This window comes from Sapajus apella, unplaced genomic scaffold (genome assembly GCF_009761245.1).
Source record: "Sapajus apella isolate SASKATOON/1434 unplaced genomic scaffold, GSC_monkey_1.0 scaffold9, whole genome shotgun sequence".
In the NCBI taxonomy this organism is placed as follows: Eukaryota; Metazoa; Chordata; class Mammalia; order Primates; family Cebidae; genus Sapajus; species Sapajus apella.
In genome coordinates, this window is record NW_022436949.1 from 22,840,842 (window position 1) to 22,864,740 (window position 23,899).

Sequence of the window (23,899 nt, forward strand, 5' to 3'; positions counted from 1 at the left end):
AGCAGGAAATGGATTCCTGCACTTCATCATCTGCTCATACTGACATTTCAGAGTCCTTTGTGAAGATTCTTAAGGTAACACACTAGTGCTGTCCTCTGCTGTAGATGAGGCATCGTTTGCTAAAGTAATATGATCTGATGAAATTCATCGCAGCAGTGACAGTCTACCATGCAGAAATCTACCCAGTCTCTAAGTGGAACAAGCCATGGCTACAATCATGGGAAAAGACCAGCCTTATCACCCGCCCGTCATTGGTTGATAATTTAACTTTGTTGCTTTACCTCTCATTCTTTAACTTTTCATAAAGGAAAATTCAGAAAAAAAGATGGTGAGATTCTTTCAAATAATTTAGCCACTTATTATTTGTTTACTCCCAAGTACTTAAAACAAGTTTCTTTTCACTTTTTAAAAAATTTCTTATCCTCTCAAACTTACCTTAGCCTTTCAGTTTTGTATCATCTACCAAAAAGCCAGGTGTTAACTTTTATTCTCTTTTGATACTTCTCCTCCCCTTGATCAGTTTTGTTAGTTTTTCTCTTCTTTTTTATACCACTGAAATGTTCATGCCATTCAGCATTCTTCCTTTAGTTCTTTTATGGGAAAATATAGATCCCCCCAGGTCTCTCTATTTTCCCATATTAACTTCATTCATCCTCATGACTGCAATGGCTATCTCTATGCTATGGATAATCAAATATATTTCACTATTATAACTGTCCCTTCCGAACTCCAGTCCTTGTTATCTAACTGCCTATGAGATACCTCCATATTGGATATCTCATATTTGCCTCATCACAACAAATGTTAAGATGAATAACTTTTCCTCTGTACTTGCTCTCCTGTGTATTGCCACTGTCCTTTAAAACAGAGCAAAGCTTCCTCCAGTCTGAGGACCACCATCCCTGTGATTAAGGAGGGGACCCACTGAACCTTGAGTACTCTTGTCAATTGTTCCTCTCTCCCAACATTGACATCCTCCATTACACGAATGATTCCCCTAATACATTGGCTTTCAAGTCTTTAACACTTTCCTCCAAAGATCTTGTCCTCCATTCTGAGACATCCACTCTCATGATTACTCTAGATCTTACCAATCTATAATGAGTTCTTCTCATGCTTCTAACTTTATTTAGTGCCTCAACTCCAAAGATTTCTCAAATCCTCCTGGATCTTTCTGCAAACTATTGCTCCTGCCCTTCCTGTCATTGCCCCCAACTCTCCTCAAATGTTCACTTCCTTGCTTACCCAGTTTAAGTTCCATGGGCGGTCATAACAATCATTTCTTATGTATACCCTCAACTACTTCTTCCTTTCCTTCCACAGTGTATTGGCAAACATAAACTCACACAAAAATATATGGCCTGTAGTCTACTGTGCACATGAACCAGAGCAGGTGATCATGTGAGAGAAAAAACACGTAACTAATTGTACAGACAGATTTTTAACCCATGATGTCTAACCTCAAATATGCCCCTAGTGTTGCCTAAAAAATTCCTCTCCATTTCCCCATGGTAGTCATACTCCCACTCTTAGAGATAAATAGTGCTTACCTTTTCTCTTTTTATTGTGTGTATGTATCTTTTTTTTTAGTCGTACCTTATGTTCTGAGGTACATGGGCAGATCATGCAGGATTGTTGCATAGGTACACATATAGCAATGTGGTTTGCTACCTCCATCACCCTGTCACCTATATCTGGCATTTCTCCACGTTATTCCCCCCAAACCTCCCCACCCCTCGCTGTCCCTCGCCCAGCCCCCTCAACAGACCCCAGTGTGTGATGCTCCCTACTCTGTGTCCATGTGTGCTAATTGTTCAACACCCGCCTATGAGTGAGAACATGCGGTGTTTGGTTTTCTGTTCTTGCATCAGTTTGCTGAGAATGATGGTTTCCAGATTCATCCAGGTCCCTACAAAAGATACAAACTCATCATTTTTAATGGCTGCATAGTATTCCATGGTATATATGTGCCACATTTTCTTTGTCCAGTCTATCGTCATTGGGCATTTGGGTTGGTTCCAGGTCTTTGCTATTGTTAACAGTGCTGCAGTGAACATACGTGTGCATGTGTCTTTATAACAGAATGATTTATAATCCTTTGGGTATATACCCAGTAATGGGATTGCTGGGTCAAATGGAATTTCTATTTCTAGGTCCTTGACCTTTTCTTTTTTCTTTAAGCTTTACTACATTCTTCTCATTCTTGTTTTCATCTGATAACTGCTGCTTATTTTACAGAGGAAAAAATGATACGACCAGACAAAAATCTCTACGTTTTCTTTCAAACAAATCTAGAAAGTTACCTGCATTTGTAACCAAATACTCAATGTTTTTGGTTCTGTTCCCACATCACCCCTCACCCAATTTCCTCACTGAATTCCTCTTCCTACTTCTAGATATTGTGAGGTCTCAATCTTAGTATCTCACTGCCTTGGTGATGTCCGCTGTCCCATAGGTTTTATATGTTTAAATACGGTTTACATGCTAGCCAATCACAAATATTTATTTCCAGCCCAACCTCTTTCCTTGATTCCAGATTTCAAGTGTCCATCAGCTTAATTAACATTTTGCTAAGATATTCTGGAGACTGTTAATGTTGTTCATAAATACTCTCCTACCTTTGGTACATGGTACAGTTGTATTTCTTGGAACCCTCATATCCATGATTTTAGCCAGGAAGTATTTTATGCCATTTACATGAGGAACCTTAAAGAGCCACAGCATGATAGCCATATTCCTGTTTCTGGCTTTGCTTTCTATCAGGTATTCATGTGTCTGCAGACAGCCTCCATCAGATTGGCTCTCTGGGAATGGAGTGAGTATGGCCTGCTGCCAAACCAGGTGGATTTGAAGCAAGAGTGAGTAATAAATTGTCTTACTAAGCCAATGGTACTTTGGGATTGTTGGTTCTTCATCATAATCTAGTTTATCTCAACTGGTAATGTTCCTATTATACGTATCAAATTTAATTTATTCTCAACATCCTTTTGCTTTTCCTTTCCAAACTTGATCTGCCTATAGTCTTCCCCATATCAGGAAATGGAATTGTCAGTATTTCAGTGTTTATAGTCAAAAATATTATTACTTTTTCTTATAACTTACAACCACTCCATCAACAAATCTTATTGGCTTCACTCTGAAAAGGTAGTTAGATTTAAATCACTTACAATGGAGACTAGTAAGTATACAACTAGTACCCTTGTCCAAGCCTGAGTTTTGCAAGTCTCCTAACTCGCCTTCCTGTTTCTCCATTTAAATCATTACAGTCAATTTTCCACATAGCATCAAGAGTGATTTTTAAAAATACATCAGATTAGGCCACCCCTTGCCCCAAACCATTCAGGGTCCATCATTCATAAAGTTGTTGGAATTCACTTGGGGTGGCTGGCAAAATATTCCAGAAAATATTAGAGAAAGTTATAGATGTAATCTCAAACTTTTTGGAAGGCCGAAAGGTTTTATTGGGACAGGCTGAAGGCAGTTAGTTCATTACTAGGGAAGAGAGAGGGGTGATAAAAGGCTTTCCAAGTTTAAGTCTGCTTACTCCACATCCCTTTGTCTCTACTCAAACTGTTTACTCATGTAAACTTTATGCTGGATGACCCTCTCAGGGGGAGATCATAGGGATATTACCCATTAATAGTGTTTACTCTGGGCCTGGAACCTAAAGTTTTTCACATTCGTAAAACCACTCTTAGACCATGTTAATTATTCACAAGCGTGTTGGCTTAGAACCTCTGTACAGGGGGTCTTGGTCGATTGGCTGCAGTTGCCCTTGGAAAGCAACTGACAAGCATCCCTAGCCCACTTGAATCACTATAATGGTGTGAGAGTGCATTCATTCATCCATCTTTAAGCCAGGTTCTGTAGGACAGGCCTCTGCAGGTGGTGGTAAACGTCTCATAAAGTAATATTTAAAGTCATTACCTGGCTTACAAATCCATATCATCGACCCGCTTATGATCTGATCTCATTTTTACTTATCACCACTCTTTTTCTCCAGTCACTGCTTCAGCTACTCATTTCTCACTTAAACACTACTGTGTACTTGCCATTTCACTTGTTGACATTTATACATCAATTACCATTAATTTTAGTTAAATCTATATTATTCTGAATCTTGTCATAATAGAGGTAAGTTTCTGGTTAGGTCTGATTATTAAGAGAAACATAGTGTTTTATATCGTTCAGATATATGTGGTTTTTTTATTGCATTTTAGGTTTTGGGGTACATGTGAAGAACGTGCAAGATTGTTGCATAGGTACACACATGGCAGTGTGATTTGCTGCCTTCCTCCCCTTCACCTATATCTCGCATTTCTCCCCATGCTATCTCTCCCCACCACGCCACCCCCCGCCCCTCCCCCATTTCCCCTCAACAGACCCCAGTGTGTAGTGCTCTCCTCCCTGTGTCCATGTGTTCTCATTGTTCAATACCCGCCTATGAGTGAGAACATGTGGTGTTTGATCTTCTGCTCTTGCGTCAGTTTGCTGAGAACGATGGTTTCCAGGTTCATCCATATCCCTACAAAGGACACAAACTCATCGTTTTTGATGGCTGCATAATATTCCATGGTGTATATGTACCACATTTTCCCTGTCCAGTCTATCGTCTATGGGCATTTGGATTAGTTCCAGGTCTTTGCTATTGTAGACAGTGCTGCAATGAACATTTGTGTGCATGTGTCCTTACAGTAGAATGATTCATAATCCTTTGGATATATACCCAGTAATGGGATTGCTGGGTCAAATGGAATTTCTATTTCTAAGTCCTTAAGGAATCGCCACACTGTCTTCCACAATGGTTGAGCCAATTTACACTCCCAATAACAGTGTAAAAGTGTTCCTATTTCTCCACATCCTCTCCAGCATCTGTTGTCTCCAGATTTTTTAATGATTGCCATTCTAACTGGCATGAGATGGTATCTCAATGTAGTTTTGATTTGCATTTCTCTAATGACCAGTGATGATGAGCATTTTTTCATATGTTTGTTGGCCTCATAGTTGTCTTCTTTTGTAAAGTGCCTGTTCATATCCTTTGCCCACTTTTGAATGGGCTTGTTTGTTTTTCTCTTGTAGATCTGTTTTAGTTCTTTGTAAATTCTGGATATCAGCCCTTTGTCAGATGGGTAGACTGCAAAAATAAGATATATGTGTTTTAATCATTCTTTTATCTGCTGAATTGTCTTAAGAATATAAATAATTATGAAAAACTACATTTGATAGAATGTTTCTTTAGAAAGAAGTGTTTGTTCAGTTAAAGTTATAAACCCATGGTGGTGGAGTTAAAATATGTGCACATATTCTTAGCTATTCCTCCTTTCAACAGGTGGAACTTAATTATTTTCCTTTGAGTGTGGGCTGTGCTTGGTGACTTATATTTGATGAATAAAATGTGGCAGAAATGGCAGTGTAGTTCTGAAGACTAGATCATAAAAGGCACTGTGGTTATGGCCCCTTTCTCTTTCTCTCTCTCCCCCCACCCTTCTCTCTCTCTTTTTCTCTCTCTCCTTCTCTCTCGGATCACTTGCTATGAGGGAAGTTAGCTGCCATGTCACGGAACTGGGGCCTTTGGTCAACATCCAACAAAGAATTGAGGCTTCCAGCCACAGTGAGTGAGCATTCTTGGGGCAGAGAGTGAGCATTGTAGTGAAGCAGATTCTCCAGGACCCAGCCAAACCTTCAGATGACTGCAGTCTTGGCGACCATCTTGACTATCTTAGTGTGAACCTCTATACCAGAAATATTCGTCTAATTCCTGGATCGCTAACTCTTAGAAATTGTGTGAGATAATAAATGTTTATTATTTTAATCTGGTACATTTTGAAGTAATTCATAATGCAAAAAATAAATAATACAGCATATTATTTTTGTCATATAGGTTTGTGACTATAATGCATGTCAAAATTTACCTCTTCACTACCATCTTACTGATCTCATAAAAAAGTCAAACAATAAAAAGATTATATAGATTACCTTACATTTGAGAACATATAGAGAGCATTCTCCTTTGCAAAATTACTTTATAAATAAGATAGATAACTAACAATTGTAAAATGGCTTATAGAGTCTCTTCTATAGGGGTGAAAATATGAGAGAAAGACAGGAAGTGAAAATAAACATTATGCTTTCTGGGTAGGGCAGATGTCAGCCTCTAGAGTAAAAAGCAAAAGAAAAAAAAATGAAAAAAGCCAATTAGTTACTCATAATTTTTTTTTAAAAAAATATACTTCATAGTTCACCTTAGATTACCTGTAATTTCAATTGAATTCAAATCAAGATTTATGGCTTGCCAGGAACTAGACTAAAGATTCAAAGAGAAGCAAGACTTGGACCATTTCCTGGAAGAGTCTAGTAGAGGAATGAGAGCATCAGCAAATAACCAATAAATATATGGTATACTATATACATGGCCAAATGAGGCACCTTTATGATATCTGCAGGCTAATTCTGGGCCATTGCAACAGGCCATGCAACTAACAGCATAGAAAGTATATCTAAAAAGCAACTTAAAAGTCGAGTCAATGTCCTTCTGTTAAACTCATAGGAAATGATTCTTGTGGTTTCAAGGTTATTATGAGGTTGCCCCTTGTTCCGTAAATGTCAGTAATGATTTTCTTTTTCAACTCTTGGTGTTCCATTTTCCATCCACAAAAACAGCTGAGGATGTGGCAGCAGAGAACAACAAATCATCCTGTTGGCGGCTGTCATCACCTGATGACAGAAGAAAAACTGTCAGATGGTGTTTATAAGCAGCACTGATTCCTGCTGGTCATGCTGTTGTAGGACCATCTGAGGCCCCTCAAGGGAAGATGGGTTTGAGGACATCTCCTAGCCACAGCATATGGTATAAACTAATAACGAGCATTTACTTTCGTGGCCTAAAATTCAACTTCATTATATCAGAAGAGGACAATGAGGGAGAGAAGGAGCAATGTAACAAAAAAAGTACTTGGAGAGGGAAAAGGCAGTTAAAAAAAAAAAAAGAGGAAAGAAGGTTGTAGATGCTTGAGCTTAATATGCAGAGAAATTGGGTAAGCATTTGAAAGCTACTCCCTTAGGTAAATAATTCAGCCTCAACCAGATTAATTGGTGAAAGCCTTGCCTTCCCTGAGACAATTCTGTTCCCAGTAGAGCTTTTGGGGGACTCAGAAATTGCCCCTGAGGCAGGTATCAGCTATGTCAGCTGCTTTCCTCATAGCTGTGAGCTGATAGTTCCACATGTTTCCTGTTTGTACCATGTAACTCTTCTCCAACCTACAGTTTTCTTTCCCTTTTTTAAAAAAAAGTATTATATTTTAAGTTCTGGGGTACATGTGCAGATTGTGCAGGTTTGTTACATAGGTATACATGTGCCATGGTGGGGCTTTGCTGCATCCATCGTCCTGTCAACTACATTAGGCATTTCTCCTAATGCTATTTCTTCCCGAGCCCCCCACCCACCAGGTCCCAGTGTGTGATGGTCCTCTCCCAGTGTTCATGTGTACTCATTGTTCAACACCTACTTATGAATGAGAACATGCAGTGTTTGGTTTTCTGTTCTTGTGTCTGTTTGCTCAGAATGATGGTTTCCAGCTTCATCCATGTCCCTGCAAAGGACATTAACTCATCCTTTTTTATGGCTGCATAGTATTCCATGGTGTATATGTGTCACATTTTCTTTATCCAGTCTATCACTGATGGGCATTTGGGTTGGTTCCAAGTCTTTGCTATTGTGAATAGTACTGCAGTAAACATGCGTGTGTATGTGTCTTTATAATAGAATGATTTATAATCGTTTGGGTATATACCCAGTAATGGGATTGCTGGGTCAAATGATATTTCTGTTTCTAGATCCTTAAGGAATAACTACACTGTCTTCCACAATGGGTGAATTAATTTACACTCCCATGAACAGTATGAAAGCATTCCTAAAAATCACAAGAATTCCTATACACCAATAATAGAGAGCCAAATCATGAGTAAACTCTCATTCATAATTGCTACAAAGAAAATAAAATACCTAAGAGTAAAACTAACAAGGGATGTGAAGAACCTCTTCAAGGAGAACTACAAACCACTACTCAAGGAAATAAGAGAGGACACAAACAGATGGAAAAATATTCCATGCTCATGGTTAGGAAGAATTAATATCATAAAAATGGCCATACTGCCCAAAGTAATTCATACATTTAATGCTATCCCCATCAAGCTACTAATGACTTTCTATGCAAAATTGGAAAAAAACACCTTAAACTTCATATGGAACCAAAAAGGAGCCTGAATAGCCAAGACAATCTGAAGCAAAAAACACAAAGCTGGAGGCATCCCATTACCTGTCTTCAAACTATATTACAAGGCTACTGTACTCAAAACAGCATGGTACTGGTACCAAAACAGAAATATAGACCAATGGAACAGAACAGAGCCTTCAGAAAGAATGCCACACAACTACAACCATCTGATCTTTGACAAACCTGACAAAAACAAGCAATAAGGAAAAGGATTCCATATTTAATAAATGGTGGGAAAACTGGCTAGCAATATGCAGAAAGCTGAAACTGGATCCCTTCCTTACATCTTATACAAAAATTAACTCTAGATGTATTAAAGATTTAAACATGAGGCCTAACACTATAAAAACTCTAGAAGAAAACCTAGGCAATATTATTCAGGAAATAAGCATGGGCAAGGACTTCATGACGAAAACACCAAAAGCAATGGCAACAAAAGCGAAAATAGACAAATGGGATCTAATTAAACTCAAGAGCTTCTGCACAGCAAAATAAACTATCAATAGAGTGAACCAGCAACCAACAGAATGGGAAAAAAGTTTGCAGTCCACCCATCTGACGAAGGGCTAATATTCAGAATCTATGGAGAACTAAAACAAATATACAAGAGAAAACTCCATCAAAAAGTGGGCAAAGGATATGAACAGATACTTTTCAAAAGAAGACATTTATGCAACCAACAAACATTAAAAAAAGCTCATCATCCCTGGTCATTAGAGAAATGCAAATCAAAACCACATTGAAATACCACCTCACACCAGTTAGAATGGCGATCATTAAAAAATCTGGAGACAACAGATGCTGTAGAGGATGTGGAGAAACAGGAATGCTTTTCTTTCCCTTTTGAAACTGCTAATGAAGCAGAGAATAAAAAGCTGACTCTCATTGCTTTCCCTTGCAGGGTTCCATTCTGGCCACTGTGGTCTCTGTCACTGTGACCTGTGCAAAAGAAATGAGGCTGCATCACATAGGACAGAGGATTCTATTGCAGCTTTGTGCCAGGCCTGTTTTTATATTGCACCTAAACACACTCTGCTGCCTGGAAGCCAAGATAGGTTCTGTGGTGTAATTCCTTTGTGCCATTGTTCTGGTATGGTGGTCAGATTTGTCTGCCACAGCCTAACCTAGCTGTTCTCAAACTAGAACATGTATTAGAATTACCTTCACGGTTTGTTAGTACACAGTCTGGTGGGTCCTGATCTCAGACCCATTTGCATTTCTAACCAGTGCCTATGTGGTGTTGATACTATTTGTCTAAAACTTTAACATAGAATCTCTGTCCTTTATAATCACTGGCCTAACCCATAGTGATGATCTTACCATTCTCTAAGCTTCCTTTTAGTCATACGGTGGTTTTCTTCTATTTGCTTTCTACCAGAGGCCAAGAGGTCCTGGGAATATCCCTATATATTTCTTGGAGATTTTAAGGACAGTGTCGATGACGGTGGTAATAATGGTGATAGTAATAAAACTTGCATTTGCTTATTATGTACTTATTTATTGATATGTGCCAGGCACGTGCTAAACCCATAAACACACACTACTTCATTTTCACAGGAAAGCAGAAATAGAAATGGTTTTATTATCTGCATGCTATGGTTGTTGAAACTAAGATTCAAAGGTTAGTACCTCTTAAGGTCAAAACACAAATAAAAATTAGAGCAAGAATTTGAATACAGACCTGGCTTCAAAACTGTTTACAACTGTTCTGAAAGAGATGTTCCTTTCTCTCTCTGGGCAATTAGGAGACTTTCCTTCTCTTGTTCTATTTCCTTGTCCAGTCAATTAGTCAGCAAAGATGTTCTAGGCACTGAGTTTGTTTCAGATGCTTCTCCAATGCTGACAGCCTGGAACCAAACCAACTAAATGCAATTTTATATGCAATTAGTGTTGTGTAGAAAATAAGCAAGACAGTCATAAGTGATGAAGGATCTACACTAACTAGTTTGGTCAGTGAGCACTATCCTGAGGAATTGTGTTTGCAGCAGGCACTGAATTAACGAAAATAAGGCAACAGTGGGAAGTTCAGTGGTGAAGTCTTCCAAGCCAAAGGAAGAGCAATTGCAAGAAGGCTGGGAAGGAAATGAGATTAGTGTGAACAAGGAACTCAGTGAACAGTGGGGAGTGTGGGAGTAGATGAGTTTGGAAAGGCAAACGCAGGCTAGATATAATGCAGGATCATCTAAATAGGCTAAAAGAAAGTTTAGAAGTTTCCATTTTATTCTCTTTGCTATAAGTTATCAAAGAAGCTTCAGCAGGTTACCAATGTAATCTGATTGATGTTTTGGGAAGATACTATGTGAACAATCAACCACAGTCGTGCTGGGGGTGAAGGAGAAGAGAGAACAGTTATATGGCTGTTTCAGTTATCCAAGGCAACAGATGTTGGCTGTAGGAAAAATGAAAAGTGGGCAAAAATCAGGATATAATTCAGAAGTAGTTCCCAAAGGATTTTTTGGTGAATTGAATGAGGGGGTAAAAGGATAATGAGAAATTACAGATAGTTCTTAGGGGTAGGGCCTGAACAATGGGTAAATGATGTTATTTGCTGAGATGGGGAAGGTAAGATAGCAGATTAGGGGTTTCTCAGAAAGGAGTAGAGCGTAGAAATCATAGATCTGCTTTGATATTTAGTTTGAGATGTCCATTCAACATCATAGTGGAGATCTCAAGCAAGGGGTGGATATGTGAATCTTGAATTTGGGGAATAGATATAAATGCTAGGGCCAACCGAACGAAGCCAAATGATATTAATGCCATGGGTTAGGGAGGGGTGTGTAGATGTGGGAGGGTGAGGACTAAGGTGCTCTGAGCACTGTGCCCTTTGGCTTCATTATTTCATGCAAACTCTTACTATGCTTCTATTTTAGATGAAAAACAGAGACCTCAAAAAAAGAGGTAGCTTGACCTACAGTTTGTAATTGGGCAGAGTAAAGATCTGAGCTCACATGTTCAAAAATGCAGAAGGCTATGGTCTTAGCCACTATTCTACAGTAGGAAGTATCATGAAGGTGGTATCTAAGTACTAAAGTTAAGATCTTTTAAAATCATTAAATAAATATATTAAATTTATTAGTATATTAAAAATATAATTGGAAACATGTAGTAATGATCTAAGCAGTGAATAAAGCATATTATAATGTATTTTCACTTGATCCTTGATAAGTCTAATCAGGAATAAGAATTATGTCATTTGGATCTCTAAGGATTTATCTTAAGAATTTGATAAACATCAAATCCATGATTGCCCTTATCTTAAAATAACTTAATTAGTTTTAAGTGTGTGCCGAGGGGGCAGGGTGTAGAAATGGGATCACTCTGCATGAATGATGCACAGCTTTTGGCATGCTAACAAGAGCTATAAAGTAGGAATGGAGGGTGTCAGCATGCACACACCCCATCACACAGCTGCAGCTTGCAAATTGGAAAGGAAAATATTAACAGGTGAGCATTAGCAAAGCTAAACCAGAATTTCATCATTGTCAAAAACCCAAGAAATAAACCAAGAAAGAAATATTTGAATATTTGAATATAGCATTCTGTGCAAAAGACTGAATTCTTTTTTCCCCCATTTATTTATTTTATTGCATTTAGGTTTTGGGGTACATGTGAAGAACATGCAAAATTGTTGCATAGGTACACGTGGCAGTGTGATTTGCTGCCTTCCTCCCCATCACCTACATCTGGCATTTCTCCCCTTGCTATCTCTCCCCAGCTCCCCACCCCCCACCGTCCCTCCCTTATTTCCCCCCAACTGACCCCAGTGTGTAGTGCTCCCTCCCTGTGTCCATGTGTTCTCATTGTTTAACACCCGCCTATGAGTGAGAACATGCGGTGTTTGATCTGCTCTTCTGTCAGTTTGCTGAGAATGATGGTTTCCAGGTAAAAGGATCAATGCAACAAGAAGAGCTAACGATCCTAAATATATACGTACCCAATACAGGAGCACTTAGATACATAAGGCAAGTTCTTAATGACTTACAAAGAGACTTAGACTCCCACACAATAGTAGTGGGAGACTTTAACACCCCATTGTCATTGTTAGACAGATCAACCAGACAGAAAATTAACAAGGATATCCAGGACTTGAACTCAGACCTGGACCAAGCAAACCTAATAGATATTTACAGAACTCTCCACCCCAAATCCACAGAATATACATTCTTCTCAGCACCACATCACACCTACTCTAAAATTGACCACATAATTGGGAGTAAATTACTCCTCAGAAATGCAAAAGAACGGATATGGTAACAAACAGTCTCTCAGACCACAGTGCAATCAAGTTAGAACTCAGAATTCAAAAACTAACCCAGAAACGCACAGCTTCATGGAAACTGAACAGCTTGCTCTTGAATGTTGACTGGATCAACAATGAAATGAAGATAGAAATAAAGATGTTCTTCGAAACCAACGAGAATGAAGACACAACACACCAGAATCTCTGGGACACATTTAAAGCAGTCTCTAGAGGAAAATATATAGCAATAAGTGCCCACATGAGAAGCAAGGAGAGATCAAAAATTGACACCCTATTGTCAAAACTGAAAAAGCTAGAGGAGCAAGATCAAAAAAACTCAAAGTCTAGCAGAAGACAAGAAATAACTAAGATCAGAGCAGAACTGAAGGAGATAGAGACACAAAAAACCCTTCAAAAAATCAATAAATCCAGGAGCTGGTTTTTTGAAAAGATCAACAAAATAGACCACTAGCCAGATTAATAAAAAAGAAAAGAGAGAATAACCAAATTGATGCAATAAAAAACGATAAAGGGGATATCACCACAGATTCCACAGAAATTCAAACCATCATCAGAGATTATTATAAACAACTCTATGCACATAAACTAATAAACCTGGAAGAAATGGATAAATTCCTGGACACTTGCCTCCTGCCAAGCCTAAACCAGGAAAAAGCTGAAACCCTGAACAGACCCATAACAAGGTCTGAAGTTGAGGCAGCAATTAAGAGCTTACCACCCAAAAAAAGCCCAGGTCCAGACGGGTTCACAGCCGAATTCTACCAGACATACAAAGAGGAGCTGGTACCATTCCTTCTGAAACTATTCCAAACAATACAAAAAGACTGAATTCTTTAAAGGATTTAATTAAAATACCTAAAAATTGGAAAAAACAATTGATGATATGCTCAGTTTAACCATGGAAGGTATCTCTTTGCCTCGGACATAATTCAAATTCTGTACATGTTCCATTATCATATAGCTTTTTTTCTAGTCAAAATAGTTCATAATGCAGGGATCAGTAGATTTCTATAGTAACCACATTTTATTTTCTAATATATTCAGAATCTCTCCCTAAGGCAAGGTCAGAAGAGAGGAAAATTTTCTGTCATTTGTGCATTTATTCCAAAAAGACATCTTGAGTTCCAGTCCCCATTCTTCCTGACCAGCTGTGTAGACTTGGACAAGATCATTAACCAATCATCAGTTTCCCCATATGAAAGGGGATAATAGTAACACCTATCTCATTGGCTTTTTCTGAGGATGAAGATAAATAATTCCAGTGATTTGCTTTGTATCATGACTACCACATAGTGGCCACTCAACAAATGAGGGCTGTTGTTTTTAGCCTGCCCCTAAATGTTGATAATCAAGTAGGAACAGATATCAAAATTCACATCCAGTGCAAAGTAAAATAAGGTAAAAGTATAAACAATAATGAAATTCAGAAAAGAAAGCAGTCTCATTTATAACGGCAGACAGAAGAGGATATAACGAAGAATGGTGCCAAGAGAATGGAGAAGACAGCAAAAGATAGAGTGGAAAGAACATGTTCGTCCTCGTCTGCCCATAGTACAGTAGGTGGACAGAGATGGTGATTTGGCCTGGCCATTGAAACCAAACTACTCCTAGAAGTTGGAACTCTAACGTTATCAGCATTCAAAATCCTGCATCAGGACCAGAATGGAGGAGAGAAAGTAATTCTCCTGCAGTTTGATGTGAGAAGGCTTCTGGAAAGTTTGCTAGTTGGTATAATATCAGTGTTTAATAAAATCATAGTATTTGTTTCTCATGAAAGGGAGTGGGATTTCCTTCCCAGTTTGGTAAAAGTTTTCCCTTTTGGGCACTGTTTCCAATGATCATTTTTGAGATTTTTACTTTGAAAATGCCTTCATGCATTTATGGACTATCCTGGTTAATACCGTATCTTTAATCTTTGAGAGATTTTTTCTTAACTGAAATCCGTCTGAACCAAATATTGGTTATATCAGCCACTGTGATACTTTTGGTTAAAAACTGTTTCTCTAATAAAATATGACCTTCTTTTTCATTTTTTCTTTAACAACTTGCACATTATCTCTCAAGTCATTATGTTTGTTTGGACCGTGCGTATTTTGGTATGCTAATTAACTCACCTATTACCATTACTTTATTAACTTATTTTTTATGTATGCCTACGGTGAGAAATTGACAGACATGAAATAAGTGTCAGAGAATGAATATGTGTAGAATGATACATCTTATGATTGTTACATGGGACTGCTTTGTGATTCAGAAAATTTATGCCAAAATCATGAAAGATCCCATACTTGCTGCACAGAGATCATGACCAGATTTTATCACCACCAATTTGATTCAGCATCTGCATCTTCTAGGCACCTTCTCATTGTTCCCATTCTATCCATCCTCAGCTGGCTCCTTGTAGACTATAGGACAGCGATAGTCCATAAGTCCCCTGACAGCTTCCACAACTCACCAACACATTTGTCTCTGTTCCAGTCATCAGTCTTGATATATTAATGCGGTAATGTATGTGGCATATAGAATTTAGAATTGCAGATTTTAATACAAGAAAAGATGTAACACCACAATTGCATTCACTTCCTTCAACAACCAACAAATCCATTACCATATTTTAAAGTCACAGAAGGTAAAATTAGAACAAGTTGAGTAAATTCTAAAGCAAGCAAGAAAACTTGTGTCTGGCCCAAACTGATGAATGTTTTGTTCCCCTCTTTTAATTTAGCTTAGTGAGTCTCAGATTTATAGAGTATGAGAATCACTGTATATTATAGGTGATTTAAAGAATTTCCTTTGGTGATTTGAAGTAGATTTTATTTTGGTTTCATCTCTTCTTTTAGAACTAATATTCCCTCACTTTTCCCTCCCCTCAAGTCTGCCCCCACACACAAGGTTTACCGACGCCTTGACTTCAAGTCTTTATAATGATATGCCTTAGAAGTGGGTCACATTCCTGAATCCTTCCCCTAAAGCTCTATTTCCATTTACCACACCTGTGAAACTGGTAACTTCTCATGCCAGTAACAACCCTCCTTGTCTCCTTTCATTTTCTTTCCCTGTTCATCAACTGCGACCTGGTCTGGGCCTCTGGTAAGTAGGCAGAGCCCTGCATTAATTTGCCTTTCAGTCTTTTTTCCCTGGGACTGTATCATTGACCTCACCACCTGAGAGCTTCTTATGTGACTCCTGTTAAGGAAATACCATCTCAACTCTTTGCCATGATCCACCTCTGTTAATTTTCTGAACCATCATGGTCTGGCCTACCTTTTCATTATTGTTAACACCAACAGATATAGCACTGGAGACAGTTTTGTCTGCTGTGTTTTAATAGCCCTACTGATTATGTCTTAACTAAGAATCCAGTTTCCTACCTCCATCTTATGGGCTTTTTGAAAGGAAAAAAAACACATTTATCACCCAATTTGTGGATTAAATATAGTTAAGTTCTGAGTAATGAAAACTTCTTTGAGTGCTGCAGTAAAGACAACACTGATTGACGTTCTAATGTAGAATTCAGATTATAACTTTACACAAATCTGATTAGATTTGCAATTGTGGCAAGAAACCTAACTTCTCTCCACCTTGATATCCTTATCTGTCAAGGGGTTATTGTGACGATGATGTATGAACATGCATGCAAGGTGCCTAGCAGTGCTTATGGTTGCACGGTTTTATTTTCCAGTGTCAATACATCTTAGGTCCCCTTCCCTCATTTCAGGATATGAAAAAAGAGGGGAAGTAATGCCACTTTCTTCTTGGGATCAGATTTGTCTTAGTAAGTGTGGATTTCAACTTGGAGTAGAATATGAACATTTTTAGATCCCAGTTAGATTCCAATTAGAAGAGTTCAAATTTTCTTTTAACTGCTTTCTGGAGTACTTTCTCCAATATTATATTCATCCCATCTTCTGAGTATAAAAGGAGAATAGAAACATAGTACCATAAACAAGAGAATAAAGGCTTAGCAAATACAATTAATAGGGTAGGGGAGAGCCAATGAATTGGCTGAGAAAAAGGCATACATATGAAGTTCATTTTCAAGTTAACTATTATTTTAATACAAAAAGACAGGAGAAGGAGTGTAATTCACAGGTAATTTTTAAAATGTCAGAATTTTAAGACACACCAGAAGTGGCAGTATGACTTCTATTGACTTTTTTTTTTCTTTTAGGAGATTTCTTTATTTTAGGAGATTTTATTTCTTTGTGCTTCAATAACTCAGCAACTTATGTCCTGACTGCTTTTATATTATGCATGGAATTGATGGTATAGGTTTACAGATTAAATAATATTCCATAAGTAGGGAGAAAGATTTAAAAGCCTCTTGTATACTGAATCTTGTTTTTAAAGTTGTAAATTATTAGTTTTTCCTTATTCTTGTGAAGTCAGTAACAAACATAATGAGAAAAGTACATAAATAGACATATAGCAAATTGCCATTAGTCACACAGAGTAATGTAACAGAGCTGGAATCAAAACACGCATTTCTTAACGAAGGCAATGTAGGCAGCTGCCTACAGGGTGTAATTTGCTGATGAGATTTTTCTTCCTCAAAATATCTCTACTAAAATGCTATCACTTCTTTTGGTTAACAAATTAATTCTGAAAAATGTAAATAGTCTAGAAGGGTTATGACAGCAAGCAAGCTAACAAGCTTTAGAAAGGCAGAATCATAGAAATAGAGTACCTGAGAGTTGAGAGGGTTCCTTTATGGCATTTTCAGTTCCTTACCCAATTTTTACAGCCCTTGTTTGTTATCTCAAAGAAGTGATCTTCCAGGTAAAATGTTCTCAGTAGGTCCCCTTCGTTGGACAGCAGACCACTTTACTGGTGGTCATCTCCTATGGTGGGAAGACTCTTCCCTACTCTGAGGCAAAGTGACAAAGTACAAAATGCAGGGGCTTTGGCTTTGGAGAAACATGACTATCTTGGTTCTATCCCATCCTGGCATGTAAACTTGAGCATGTATGGCAAATTTTTAAGGCTTCAAATCATTTTTCTATAAAAGAAAGATGACATGCTTATCTCATAAAACTGTTGGGGCTGGTTGATTGAAATAATGTACAGAATTGTCTGGTAAGACAAATGATAAGGAGTCAAAGCTTAAATGCTTTTTCCTTCTCTCTTAATTTATCCAATAGGCCCCTCATAGTAACTTTTATTCATTAGTTTCATTTCTGTCTTTGGAGCCACAAAGAATAGGTTTAATTTGTTCCTCCCTTTCTGTTGTCTCGTTTTCTTCTCTTATTTCCTTCTTTAAAATTTTCTTTCTTTACTTGTATTTAACCAAGTTATTGCTAATCTTTTTATTTGAACTACCAGTGCCATAATGATATAAAAAAATAAACACGGTAATTTTGACATAGCTTGTTTTTGCTAAATCAATATTAATGCCTCTAATGGCCAATATTCATCTGAAGATGATGAGTGATTTATATCAGAATTTTGTCTGACATTGAAACAAATTATTTTTTAGAAAATTTCCTTTCCTCTCTTTTAAGAGGGAGAGAACTTGTTTATATCTTTCCATTCATTTCATTATTCTATTTGACATAATTAAATATTCCAATAAATATGGTTTGAAATGTAATTAGCCTATTGCTATAATTCATCTAAAATCTCTAGTTTTGCCTTTTATTGCTCTTTTCTTCATTCTATTTTATTGCTTCATTGATTCCAGTGGGAAGACTTTTTTCTCTTAGGTAGAGAAAAGTACAATTGTTTTGTCATCTTTTTATCATCTGCTAGCAGTAGACCATCTGTTCAAAACAGAGGTTTCTCCTTTTTAATTTTTATCAAAAACATAGTTAAAATCAAGCTCTTTTAGCTTCTGCCATTCTTTACAAGTCTTAGTTAATTCCAGATTTTAACACTGCTGAGAGTGAACTCAGGGTATCGTAGTACTCTCATGCTTTCATTCTTGGGTCCGGACTTCCCTTTTCCTCTTTCGTAGCTGCCATGTAAAGCTGAATCCACATAAGCAAATGCCCTCTGTGCTTTCTCAGATACCACATACATTTTTCCTCATATGCGTTCATATACTCAATGTTTAATATAGAAAAATTCTCTCTTTAGAATTACAGCATCTTTCTGGAATCTAAACATGGGATCATGTCTTTCTCTGATAGGCACCACATTGTATAAATTAATTTCTGGGTGTATTATATATCTGTATGGTCATTTTGTTTAAGTCTATTTCTCAAACTGAACTGTAATTCCATGAGGGCAGAAAACAAGACACTTCTTCTTACCGTAATTTTCTCAGCAATCACACAGGGTCCAGTATACAAAAGACATTCAGTGAGAATTCATTGAATGCAATTGCTTAATAAATATTAGCTTTGAGTGTTTGTTTGCCCTGAGCTCACATGCTTGAGCCTTTTGCACACTGACAAAGGCCTGGCAGCAGTACACAGTAGTTGGTTTCTTTCATATGAATCAGAGGAGGTTTGAACAAACTGGCACCAGAATTGTTTTCTTTCTCATTCTTCTCCTGCTAAATCTCTGTTTTCATAAACCTCTAGTCTCAGGACAAGGTCAAACTATGCCTCTGTTTTATTACATATTCATTTTCTCAACCCATTTTCCAACAAAGCCAAAGCAGCAAAATACAAAGCACATTATCAGCTCATGTTTGACCGAATGGCTTCAGCCAAGGTCCAGTAATATAGTCCACCAATCTCTGGGAATTTTTCAGAAAGACGCAAATGCCACTGACATATAATAATGCATCTGTAGCAGGCTGGACAGAGGAGAAGAGGTGGTGCTACCATGACTAGTTGACTAGGATAGACAATTTAAGGTTCTCTTGTTATTCTAGATTATTTTGAATGAGGAATATTTTTTAAAATGAATGAGGCACAAATGAAAAATACTGCTGAATATAATTTTAAAGTTATTTCAATAGATTTCAAATAACATGTAGAAGAAATTGACATTTAATACAGAAGAATTGGAGATGAAGTAAAGATATTGACTTTTGAACTACATAAATTGTATTTGCAGTGTAGTTTGAACTTAAGACTAGGTTCAAGGTTTGTCAAAAATAGTGAGATGAGCTTCACATCCCAAACATTATACTGAATAAAAATCTCCAAAATTACACAGTTGAGTTCCAATAAAAAGATATCCTATGAGCCAGGGGTAACAGGACACTGAAGACTTCAAGGCCAGGGTCAGGAGGTTCTCACCTGTGTTGAAGGCTCAGAGTCCAACTCAGGGACTGGCTTTGGGCTCTGTTAGCCCATGAAGGCCACTCTCCCTGGTATACTCTCCTTATCCCTAAATCTTCAGTAAAGTGTCTTCAAAAGCCACACATTTACCTTTGCCCTGCTACAGAGAATAGGGAAAACAATGCCTCCTCTCTGAGGCAAGGGCAGAACTATGGGGCTGTCTCCAGCAGAGGACAGCATAGCACTGGTGTCAGCTGAGCTATGGTCACCTTAGTAGACTGAAAACCGAGATGTAGCCACAGAGAAGAGAAACCCACAGGTGACCATGGGCAGAGTGCAAGGCACCTTGAAAGGAGGGTGTATTCTCATAATTTTGCCATGTAGAGTTCATGCCATATTAGTAAAAGACGGAAGAAAGTAATTTCTTTATTTTGAAGTCACTAACATGGGAGTTATATAACCCACAATGCTAGACTAGAAAGAGTGTTAGCATCCTTCTGCTTTATAGAGGGTGAACCTAAGTACCATAAAGCTTCCTGTATGTGATGCAAAAGTGAATGCCATGACCTAGTATGGTATGGCTGTATCCCCACCCAAATCTCATCTTGAATTGTGGCTCCCATAATTCTGTGTTGTGTAAGGGACCCAGTGGGAGATAAATGAATCATGGGGGCGGTTTTGCCCATAATATTCTCATGGTAGTAAGTCCCATGAGATCTTATGATTTTATAAAGTGAAACCCGTTTAGCTTAGTTCTCATTCTGTCTTGCCCACTACCATGTAAGAAGTCCCTTTGCTCTTCTTTCATCTTCTGCCATGATTGTGAGGCCTTCCCAGCCATTTGTAACTATGAGTCCATTAAACCTCTATCCTTTCTAAATTACCTAGTCTGGGGTATGTCTTTATTAGCAGCATGAGAACTGATGAACACACCCAGGAATCTAGCTTCATGTCCAAAGTCATTTCTCCACACTGGGTTCTTTCAAGCTAAATGTTTGATTGCAGGGATTCTATGGGGACTCAGCATGGCACGTGAAGAAACAGGGCTCTGGAGCCAGCTAGTCTTAACTTAAATCCAGGACCTGCCCCTTGCTAAAAGTGATCCCGTGCCTCAGTTTCCTCAGCTGTAAAAAGGGGATAATCAATAATACCAAAGCCATATGGATATTGAAAAGGTTAAATGAGCTGATACATGTACAGTACTTAGATATGAAGATCATTATGTGTGCAGAAAATGCTAAAAACTATCACTAGTAATGATTTGGCTCCAACAAACCTTTCCTGCCTCTCCTCCCACTGTTTTCTCCCCCTACCACCCAGTGTTTTGCCATGTTGACCTTCCTGCCATTTGTAGAAAACCTAGGTTTTCCATGCTTACATGTCTTAATGAGTGCTATTTTCTCTGCTGGAAATGACTTTCTGCTTCCTTATGCATATCTTTTTCCTGAGGTAAAGTCCATCTTTGTCCATCTTTACTTCATAGCCTTCCTCTAACCCTATCTCCTAACCCCAGCATCACGGTTCAGTGCTCCGGTCCATCTGTTCCTACCTACGCCTCATAAATTCTGCATCAAGCATGTTCAAGTTTAGATGGAGATTATAATGTTGTGTCTTTGGTCCCAATGACTGTGATCTTGAGGGTAGGGACTATATTTTTGTGGCATTAGTATCTTGTTCATTATTTGCCAATAAATGCCTATTTCAAAATTATAAATAAAGGCTTCCCAGGATACCCTTTCTAAATTGCTGGTACATTGCCCACACACCTGGACAGACAGACACCAACACAGATACACACACACACACACACACACACACACACACTCTGCCCCGTGCTGGCCTGAATTTTCCGCTCAAGATTGATTAGCATTTAACATACTATTACTTTATTTATTCATCTTGTTTATTACAGTAACATATGTTAAAGCTTAGAACTCTGATGGCAAACAATACTTAGTAAAATTTTCTCATTGTTATTAATATTATTAGTTGCTCCGTCATTTTGAATAATGGTATTATTTGTATTCACTGTCTTTGTTATTATTACTAATATTATCATAATTATTATCACTGTGCTCTTGTTATTCTAAATGGTCAAAAGAAAGTAGACCATTCCAAAAGAAAGTAGATCATTCCTTGCTTTATGAAGTCCTGTTTATGGAAGTAAAATTGGTATATTTTGCTTGTAAAATATAGTTAACCTATTACTTTTTTACATATAGATTTCTTACTTTCAAGTGTATGATTTGGAAGAATGCGAAACTAGGAACCAGATAACCCAGATTTTGCTAGTTCTGTGACCTGGAGCAAGCTCCTTCACTTATCTTTAAAATAAGTGCTAGGGAGAATGCAGAGAAGCTTTTGTGTGTTGACTCCAAAGGCAGCTGTTGCCGTTACTATTGAGGCTGGTTGCACCTGAAGCATCCTTGTCATACTCCTACAGAGCAGCAAGTTTCCGCTGGTCACAGTCAGCATGCAAGCTATAACCTACCAGTCATGCTGGAATGACCCCTGATCCCTTTCTGTTTCATCGCTGGCTTTTTTTACAGATGAAGAACACAAAGATGTGTGCCCTTGTTCCCACTGTGCCCACAGGATTCTACTCACAAGTTCTCACTGGATTCTCCTAAAATATATTTTGGCTCAGTCCTTACCCTAAAGCTGCCTGTAGAGAACTTACTAGTCAGTGTGCTGCAAGCCTGAAGGGAAATTTCACGTGTATCTCCACCTCTGGTATATTACATCCTAGAGGAAAAAATAAAGTTTTCTGTTCTTGTTTTTATAGACCAAGAGGCATATCAGTTCCCTCATGGGCTATCATATGGTCAAGACGGTTTTCCTTATGGAAAAGCAATACTTGTGTTTTACCTTTCTCTACACAGTCAGAGTAGATATTGTTTGTTTTTTTGAAAACTCAAGCCTGTGTCATGGAGATGTGAAGATTAATGAGCTAATGCTTATGAAGTACTCTCCTTTGCCTTGGAAAAAAAATCAAAAGAACAATTCACTGAAACCCCTTCAATTGAGTAGATCTGTTCTGAGCCACTCATCAGAGCTCAACCCCAGCACAGAGATTCTTGAAAGCTTGTCAAACAACTCGCAATTTATTTTTGAATATGGAGATAAAGTTAGATTTATCTCCATATTCAAAATAGGGAATAATGAGCTTTCTCTTTAGTTCTTATTTTTAGTTTTAAATGTGCATCCTTACAAGATTTCTTACTGTTTGGTGCAAATAATGAATGATGGGGAAATGGAAGGTATGGTGTGATCAGCCTGCAGGCCAGGAACACTAACTGCCACCACCACCAACAAAACAATAAGCAATATCATTTGACCCGGTGATCCCGTTACTGGGTATATACCCAAAGAATTATAAATTATTCTGTTATAAAGACACGTGCACCCGTATTTTCATTGTGGCACTGTTTACAATCGCAAAGACCTGGAACCAACCAAAATGTCCATCAACAATAGACTGGATAAAGAAAATGTGGCACATATACACCATGGAATACTACACAGCCATTAAAAATGACTTTTTGTCCTTCCTAGGGACATGGATGAATCTGGAAACCATCATTCTCAGCAAACTGACACAAGAACAGAAAACAAAACACCACATGTTCTCACTCATAGGCGGGTGTTGAACAATTAGAACATGTGGACACAGGGAGGGGAGCATCATATACTAGGGTCATTTGGAGGGGCTAGGGGAGGGACAGCTGAGGGTGGGGAGGGATAATGAGGGGAGAAATACCAGATATAGGTGATGGGGGGATGAAGGCAGCAAACCACCTTGCCATGTATGTACCTATGCAACAATCCTGCATGATCTGCACATGTACCCCAGAATCTAAATTCCAATTAAAAAAAAAAAAGAAAAAGAAAAAAAACAAAACAATAAGCAAGGCAGGTGGTGGGATGCCTCCAGCTTTTTTTTTTTTTTTTTTTTTGGCTGGCTTAGGATCGTCTTGGCTCTGCAGGATCTTTTTAAGTTCCGTATGAAGTTTAAGGTAGTTTTTTCCAATTCTGTGAAGAAAGTCATTGGTAGCTTGATGGGGATAGCACTGAATCTATACATTACTTTGGGAAGTATGGCCATTTTCACTATATTGATTCTTCCTAATCATTAGCATGGAATGTTTTTCCATCTATTCATGTCCTCTCTTATTTCCTTGAGTAGTGGTTTG

At 38.0% G+C, this 23,899-nt stretch overlaps 1 long non-coding RNA gene across 1 annotated transcript; it reads right to left on the reverse strand.

Moving 5' to 3' along the window:
• Nucleotides 1-1,028: 1,028 nt before the first annotated feature.
• Nucleotides 1,029-23,169, reverse strand: LOC116551300. Its single transcript, XR_004268835.1, has 3 exons — nt 23,025-23,169; nt 9,398-9,401; nt 1,029-1,041 (listed from the first exon to the last, which is right to left on the reverse strand). It is a non-coding gene; the product is annotated as an uncharacterized LOC116551300 (long non-coding RNA).
• Nucleotides 23,170-23,899: the final 730 nt, after the last annotated feature.